The 8,665-nt window shown below is 48.4% G+C and overlaps 1 long non-coding RNA gene across 2 annotated transcripts; it reads left to right on the forward strand.

The window, feature by feature from the left end:
* Positions 1–792: 792 nt before the first annotated feature.
* Positions 793–7,123, forward strand: LOC129198828 (uncharacterized). 2 transcript variants are annotated; one of them, XR_008574539.1, is made up of 3 exons: positions 4,585–4,966; positions 5,182–5,718; positions 6,289–6,618. It is a non-coding gene; the product is annotated as an uncharacterized LOC129198828 (long non-coding RNA). The 2 variants fall into 2 exon arrangements; XR_008574538.1 differs by having other exon boundaries at positions 793–5,718; positions 6,289–7,123.
* Positions 7,124–8,665: the final 1,542 nt, after the last annotated feature.

An 8,665-nucleotide genomic window follows, 5' to 3' on the forward strand; every position in this document is an offset into this window, starting at 1 on the left:
AGCATGGCACCTCTCCTCGTTGGCTCCTCTATCACTTGGAGAAGGAAATTCTCATCAACGCATTCCAGGAAACTCCTGGATTAGTTATGCCCTGCTGTGTTTAACCTCCAACAGATGTCCGGGTGGTTGCAGTCCCCCATGAGGACCGGGGCTTGTGAACATGAGGCTGCTCCTATCTGCCTATAGAGGACCTTATCTGCTTGGTCTCCCTGGTCAGGTGTTCCCTGTAGCAGACCCCCGCTATGATGTCCCCTGCCCCAGCCCTCCCTTTAATCCTGACCCATAAGCTGTCGGTGGGCTCCTCCTCCATCCCCAGGTGGAGCTCCATGCACTCCAGCTGGTCATTGACATAGAGGGCGACACCCCCTCCTCGCCTGCCCTGTCTGTCCTTCTTAAAGACCCACAAGCCTTTCGTTATACATTTTCTCCCCTGTCTAAGGAGACGCTCCCCTGTCTAGTTGAGGAGGGGGAGTGACAGAGCAGCTCTGGTGGGCACCTGGTCCCTCTGTTCACCTAAGCCGTGCAAGAACTTACTTACTCCCAGTCACATATGGAGCATGACATTATATGGTACGGAATATCCCTTTGGCCAGTTTCAGTCACCTGTCCCAGCTGTGCCCCCTCCCAGCTTCTTGAGCGCCCCTTGCCTTCTGGTTGGCAGGGCAGTATGAGAAGCTGAAAGTCCTAGCAACAACTAAAAACATCAGTGCGTTATTGTCCTGATCCAATATCGGGGAGGTTTCGATATGATCCCAAGAGCGAGATTAAGACACAAACAAGGTCAGATGTCGTACAACCTTTTAGCTTTATTTTTTATGAACAGGGAGAAAAGAACTGTATAGAAAGAGAGACAACCGGGAGAGAAGGGAAGAGCAAAGAGAGGGAGAGAGAGAGAGAGATAGGGAGATATAGAGAGGTAGTGAGATAGAGCGGTAGAGAGGGGGAGCGACCAAGTCGGGGATGAGTCTAATTACCACCACTCCGAGTCCAGTGATGTTCCATTGGCTCCCTCTATGGTGTCCAAGCATCGCAGGTTTTGTTGAAGCAGGTCCCGGAAGGTGCACGAGGAGGAGAGGAAGAAGGAGAAAAAGCCCCGCCACCTACCGGAGCTCCTTTATATAGGGTCCCACGCTCATGCGTAGATCGTGACTGCATACGTGCAGTTCGTGCGGTACGTGTTGCCTCCTCGGGAAGCCTTTTCGCGCCCTGGTTCTCGTGCATGCGCACGGTGGTGCTCGTCCGCAGACTCCGAGGCAGGATGTTAATGTAGGGAAATGGTGGTGCGACGGCAATGTTGAGACAAACTGCATACAGTAGTGGTCCGCTACAGTTATCAACATTATTCTCGCAATAAATCCAAAACACAGCACTATACCAGCTGCTGGAAAGAAAATTAACTCTATCTCAGCTGAAACAAGGACAGAGGCTTTCCCTCCCTGCTGGTATCTCCATGGCAGATGTGTCCTGGAAAAGTGCTGAGCTGAGGATAGCTGATCCCATCTGCCCACACTCAGGTCCAAGGGTTGGTTGTGCCTGGTCCTCTGCACCCCACACCCACCCATCTGTGGGGCAGGACGGTGATGGGTTGAACCCCCTCACCACAGGAGACAGCCCTGAGCAGGGATATTAGGCACAAGGGCATCCTGCTGTGGGGCAGATGGAGATGGAGACCTGCAGTCCAACCCACACCTTAGAGGCCTGCAGCAACAGGTTGCCAAGGGGCTGAAGGTTTTGGTGATTTCATAGAATCATAGAATAATAGAATGGTTTGGGTTGGAAGGGACCTCAAAGACCATCTAGTTCCAACCCCCCTGCTGTGGGCAGGGACACCCTCCACTGGACCAGGTTGCTCAAAGCCTCATCCAGTGTGGCCTTAAACACTTCCAGGGATGGGGCATCCACAACCTCTCTGGGCAACCTCTTCCAGTGCCTTACCACCCTCACAGGGAAGAATTCTTTCTAACATCTAATCTAAATCAACCCTCTTTTAGTTTAAACCCATTACCCCTTGTCCTATCACTATGCTCCCTCATAAACAGTCCCTCACCATCTTTCCTGGAGGCCCCTTCAGGTACTGGAAGGCCACAATTAGGTCTCCCTGGATCCCTCTCTTCTCCAGGCTGAACAACCCCAACTCTCTCAGCCTGTCTTCATAGCAAAGGTGCTCCAGCCCTCCAATCAGCTTTGTGGCCCTCCTCTGGACTCGCTCCAACAGCTCCATGTCCTTCTTGTACTGTGGACCCCAGAGCTGGATGCAGTAGTACAGAGAGGTCTCATGAGAGAGGAGCAGAGGGGCAGAATCACCTCCCTTGACCTGCTGGTCACACTGTTTTGGATGCAGCCCAGGATACGGTTGGCTTTCTGGGCTGCAAGTGTGCATTGCTGGCTCATGTTGATCTGCTCATCAATCAATACCCCCAAGTCCTTCTCCTCAGGGCTACTCTCAATCTATTATCGACCCAGCCTGTAGTTGTGGTTGGCATTGTGCCGACCCACGTGCAGGACCTTCCACTTGGCCTTGTTGAACTTCATGTGATTGACATGGACCCACCTCTACAGCCTCTCCAGGTTGGCATCCCTTCCCTCCAGCGTGCCCACCACACCACACAGCTTGGTGTCGTCGGCAAACTTGCTGAGGGTGCACTTGATCCCACTGTCTGTGTCACTGACAAAGATGTTAAACAGTGCTGGTCCCAGCACCAACCCCTGAGGGATGCCACTTGTCACTGATCTCCACTTGGACATTGAGCCGTTGACCACAACTCTTTGAGTGCAACCATCCAGCCAGTTCCTTATTCACCGAGTGGTCCGTCCATTGAATCCATGTCTCTCCAATGTAGAGACAGGGATGTCATGTGGGACAGTGTCAAATGCCTTGCACGACTCCAGGTAGATGACGTCTGTCGCTCTTCCCTTGTCCACCAATGCTGTGACCCCATCATAGAAGGCCACCAAATTTGTCAGGCATGATTTGCCCTTAGTGAAGCCATGTTGGCTGTCACTAATCACCTCCTTGTTTTCCATGTGCCAGAGCATAGTTTCCGGGAGGATCTGCTCCATGATCTTGCCAGGCACAGAGGTGAGACTGACCAACCTGCAGTTCCCTGTGTCTTCCTTTTTACCCTTTTTAACAACGGGGGTTATGTTTCCCCTTTTCCAGTCAGTGGGAACTTCACTGGACTGCCAGGATGTCTCAGATATGATGGAGAGTGGCTTGGCCACTTCATCCACCAGTTCCCTCAGGACACACAGATGCATCTCATCAGGTCCCATGTACTTGTGCACCTCCAGGTTCCTTAGATATTCTCAGAATTGATCTTCTCTTACACTGGGCGGTTCTTCATTCTCCCAGTCCCTGATTTAGCTTTCTGTGACCTGGGCAGTGTGGCTAGAGCCCTTGCTGGTGAAGACTGAGGCAAAGAAGTCGAGTACCTCAGCCTCCTCCATATCCTGGGTAACCAGGTCTCCCATTTCATTCTGGAGGGGACCCACATGTTCCCTCATCTTCCTTTTATAACTGATGTACCTGTAGAAACTTTTCTTGTTGTCCTTAAACATCCCTGGCCAGATTTAATCCTATCAGGGCTTTGGCTTTCCTAACCTGATCCCTGGCTGCTCAGAAATTTTCTCTGCATTCCTCCCAGTGTACCCGCCCTTGCTCCCACCCTCTGTTTTACACCGTGGGTTAACCATCTCAATCTATATCAACACACCATGGCTTTATTTTTCTTTCTCTAGGCATCTCTCATTGCATCCTGCCTCGTTTCCCCTTTTATTGAAAAACTTAATTTTCAGATTTGAGCACTATCTGCACTCCTCCTCTAATTTCTTTAATTTTATACCTCTCCAGTTTGAGGTCTCAGTCTGCACAAGTACAGCTGGAACTTGGTTTCAGCTCTCATAATCTTGGCTACTTTATGGCCTGACACTGATTATGGCAATAATGCAATGGCAAGAAGCAATGGCTTCTCCCCTTTACTCTTTAGCAACAAGGAAAAAAAAAAACCCGAGGGAAAAAAAAAACCAAACTTACGTTGGAAGGGACCTCTGAAGGGACTTCTGGATGTCCTCTAGCCCAATGTCCTGATCAAAGGGGGTTTAGTTAGATGAGGATGCTTGAGCCTTGAATCCTCCATGGATGGAATTCACTCAGCTGCTTGTAATATTTGACCACCCTCATGGTAAAAAGCTACCAAAAAAATTTTTCCTTACATTTAACTGGAATTTCTCATGTTGCAGCTTGTGCCTGTTGCCTCTTACCCAACCAAGGTGCATCTCCAAGAAGATGTCATACTGTGGTGGGTTGACCCTGGCTGGGGGCCAGGTGCCCACCAGAGCCGCTCTATCACTCCCCTCTTCAGTAAGGCAGGGAGGGGAGAAAGGAGGATGGAAAAAACAACCCCAAACTCGTGGGTCGAGGTAAAGGCAGTTTAATGTAGCTAAAGCAAAAAGACGCATGCAGAAGCAAAGCGAAAAGCAAAAGATTATTCTCTACTTCCCATCAGCAGGCGATGTCCGGCAACAAATGCCCCCGCCCTGTTCCTCCCCCTATCTCTCACTTTCTTATTGCTGAGCAGACGTCATATGGTATGGAATATCCCTTTGGTCAGTTTGGGTCAGCTGTCCTAGCTGTGTCCCCTCCCAAGGTCTTGCCCACCCCCAGCCTGCTGCTGGGGGGGAAAAGAAATGTTGGAGAGAGCCTTGGTGTGTGCTGGCACTGCTCAGTAGTAGCCAAAACACTGGTGTGTTATCAACAGTTTGCTAGCTACCAACACACAGCACAGCACCGTGAGGGCTGCTGTGGGGAGAATTAACTCCATCTCAGCCAGACCCAATACACATACGAACAGAAGAATGTAGCAAGGATGTTGAGCCCCAAACGGCTCCCTGAGCCTTGCAGACATTGTTACCTGGAGAGGTTGTGGAGGCTCCATCCTTGGAGATATTCAAAAGGCATCTGGACAAGGTTGGCAACTGGCTCCAGGTGGTCCTGTTGAGTTGGGGGGAGTTGGACCAGAAGTCCCTTCCAACCTCTACAAGTCTATGTTTCTGTGATTCTGTACAAACTACGTGACATGTGAAACCACAGACTTCAAAATCTACAGAGTGTAGGTGTATACGTACCTAATTACTGTGTGTGCTTTAATTTTCACTTCCTCTCTGCTGTTTAATCATTTGCAGACATGGTGATAGAAAGTGTAGAAGATGACAAGCGGTGTGATACAGAGGCATAGAAGACTTCCTTAGTCTGCTGAGTTGGTGAAGTATTGACGACGGAACAAAATGCAAGTTAGAAAGCAATTCTTCAGTTTATGGAGAAATCATTATAATGTGTTGTCTGTAACACTTTATTCCATAATTCTGATTGTGGTCGAAGAAATAATGGAGATTGAATTTAAATGTCCACAGAAGAAGGCATTACAGAAATTCTATGTTGCTTCCTACTTTTTCTGTCCAGCATTCATTACATTTTTCCTGAGCTTGACCTCCCACCCTGCCTGCATTCCCTGGGCTCGCTGCATTGGGAAATGCTCGTGCTGCCGGAAGAGTGAGATAATTTTTAAGGCACTTCTACCTCCTCTGATTTGGTGCGTGATCCTCCTGTGCGATGGCAGATATATTGACTGTGTGTTTTCAACAAATGAAGGAAACGACAACAAAAACGCAAACCAAAGCAGAGCAGCAGAATTACCCAGTGAATTCTACATAATGTCTCAGGTAAGATTGCTAGGGATCTAGGAGTTTAGGTATTTTAATATCACCTATTTTGTGTGTGAGAAGACTCTAGAACATATAGCAATATGGAAACCATTTCATCTGGAGAATGAAGTGTTAAGTTGCAAGTATGATTTTTGATATGTTTACTACATTTGCATTACATTTTTTTTTCTTCTCCCTGCTTCTGTGAATGTATATCAATACAAGTGTATAATTAGCATGTTCTCTGTGAGGCTGAAACCTGAACTTTGAACATCTTACTGCATGGTTATTCTGGAAGTTTACATATGTGTTTTGCATCTGGTTCTTAAAGCAAGATTTGTGAAAATAGGAAGGAATGTATTGTTTGAGAGAGAGAGGCTGATATTCCCTGTTTCAGTGAGTATATCTCTTACCATCAGTTGTCAGCTAGCCATGGCAGGAGCAAGGAACGTGTTTTATAGGAAGAACTATGTGGCTAAAGCAAGGTTACTAATATGGTAAAGTACTCCTCTCGCTCAGGTGCAAATTATTTCTAGGAACATAGAGTCCAGTGACTTCATTAGTTTTAATTTTTTCTTTTTCTTCCAGATTGCAGGGTTGTTCATTCTTGCTTTTGTCGTCACTCTTTATGGCCTGTACCATGTGTACCCGTTCTGGTTCTGCTGTAACTATGAAGGACATGAGAGAGAGGAGCTGGAGAGCCTATTAGAGGAAGAAACAAGGAAACATATTGAAGAAATGAAGAAAGAGGGTGCAGAGCAGATAATGGAACAGAAAGTGAAACCTTCTCTCCAGCGTGTTGATACAAATTTCTGGAAAAACGTAGATTTAAGAAAAATAGCGAAAAAAATACAGGAAGTTGTAGAGTCTGCTGTTAGAGATACATGGGCGGCAAGACAACAAACAGATGAACAAAATGTGCCTCTCACCTCTCGCGTTGACATGACCACCGCAGAACTGACCCTATCAAGTAACACTTTGTGCTGAAGAGGTGTGCAGCTACTGTTGGGCCAGAACAGTTGCCGATGCGGTAACACCAGGATGCTCAATCTGTCCATCCTGGGCTTGGTGAGGGAAAGCACTCACCCTGCTCCCACCTCAGTCCTCCTGACCGCTGAAGCAGGTCTGGCTTTTTCGGTGTAGTCAGAAGAGTAAGTTGGGTTTATTGTCCTGCTCCAGCCAGGGTCATCAAGCTGATGGGTACCATCAGTCACCTTATTATCGTGGCCCTCATTTTTTTGCTCTTCTACCTCTCTCTCTTCACCCCAGTGTTGAGTTTCTGGTCCCAGTTTTACTATATCTGTACTCAAAACTGGTAGTTCTATCCTGTTACCTGGTGCTTCCTCAACATTGTGCTGGTTTGCGCCATTCCTGCTTGCAAGGAATTAGCTAGTGCCTGATTGCAATAAAACTTAATGAGCACAAGTCAAGTGTCAGTGTCTACATGACTGTCACAGGGTGATCGCATAAATTAGGATGCTCCGTTTATCCTCAAGTGAATCAGCTTTCTGGGAGGCATGGTAGCCAGCTTTCTTGAAGCAAAAAAGCAAGTCTGACCTGTTGCTCAAAAGAGGGGAAATAGGGAATGAGCAGTAAGCAGCACCATGCACGCTTGGCCTCTGGGTTCAGAATTTGAAACTCAGTCCCACTGTGGTTTTTCCACCCCAGCGGAGCTCTGCTCTCTTCGTTGCGTGCCAGGAATTTGGAGGCTGCTGCTGTTCTTTCAAAATTTATTTGTGTTCCTGAAGTCCTACGGGACGGTGGAGGGATGGTGAGCTTCCCCACCTGTTTTTTGCAGAGACAGTCCATGGGTGACGATCAATGGGACCCATGGCCTAGCACGGACATGGCTGTAAAGGAGCTTGAGCCCAACACACCTATAACATAGGTCGGACAGGGATACAAGGCCCAAGCTTGACCTTAAATGGAGGTCCTGGAGCCTGAATGGAGCTCCTGAAGCTTAAATGGAGTTCCAAGATATGTGGATGGAGGCATCAACCTTCAGAAGTTGCTCACTGCTCAGTCGTCAACCTTGTTCCTGCAGGATCAGAGACCGCAGACTTTCCAGTGAAAACATTCCAGAGGGAGCCAGCATAGCCCAAGCTGATGCTTTAGCTGCATTTCCCCAAGCCCTTCTACTCCCCTGTTATTTGCCAGATATTTGCCACCAAAATTGGGAACCTGGCACAAAACCGAGGAACACTGATTGAACAGGGCATGCTTTTTACCTAAAGCCCAAATGGAAAGAGCGGCTCTTTGTTGGACACACAGAGGTTTCCTTTGAGGGAAGTGCTGGTGCTTGCACATCTCTGGCTGGGGCCCATCCCCACTTCTGTAGTTTAGGTCTCTTGAACATGCAGACCACCTAAGCACTCTCTGGGGACAGAAATCTGCCCAAAAGAAGAGCAGACAGGGTTTCTGCACTGTTTAGCTACCTGCTGTTGGAGGACAAGGTGGGATGGGGGGCATTACTCCTTTGCTTAGACCGTGTGCTGCTGAGGACGCTGAAGCCAGAACTGCCGGACTGAGACACGTGTCCTGGCTTCGGCTAGGATGGAGTTAATGTTTACCAGAAGCTGGGAGGGTACCCAGCCAGGACAAGCGACCCAAACTAGCCAAAGGGGTATTCCGTACCATATGATGTCATGCTCCTCATAAAAGGGGGCTAGTTGGGGAGGAGCAGCGTGGCCCCAGGATTTGTGGCGTGAGGATGTTGCGATTTTGGGATGGGTCTGATTATGCGGTCTGAGTTATACGGTCGTCAGGTAAGAAACTGCGTTGTGTATCGCACATTTTGTATATTCTAAGTACTGTTGTTGTTATTTTCCTCTCCATTTGCTGTCCCAGTAAACTGTCCTTATCCCAACCCACCAGCTTTAGCTTTGTCTTCCCATTCTCCTCCCCATCCTACCACAGGGGAGGCGTGAGCGAGCAGCCTCCTGGACAACAAAGGTTTCTTTTCTCC

The sequence above is a fragment of the Grus americana genome, chromosome 36, assembly GCF_028858705.1.
Source record: "Grus americana isolate bGruAme1 chromosome 36, bGruAme1.mat, whole genome shotgun sequence".
Taxonomy (NCBI): Eukaryota; Metazoa; Chordata; class Aves; order Gruiformes; family Gruidae; genus Grus; species Grus americana.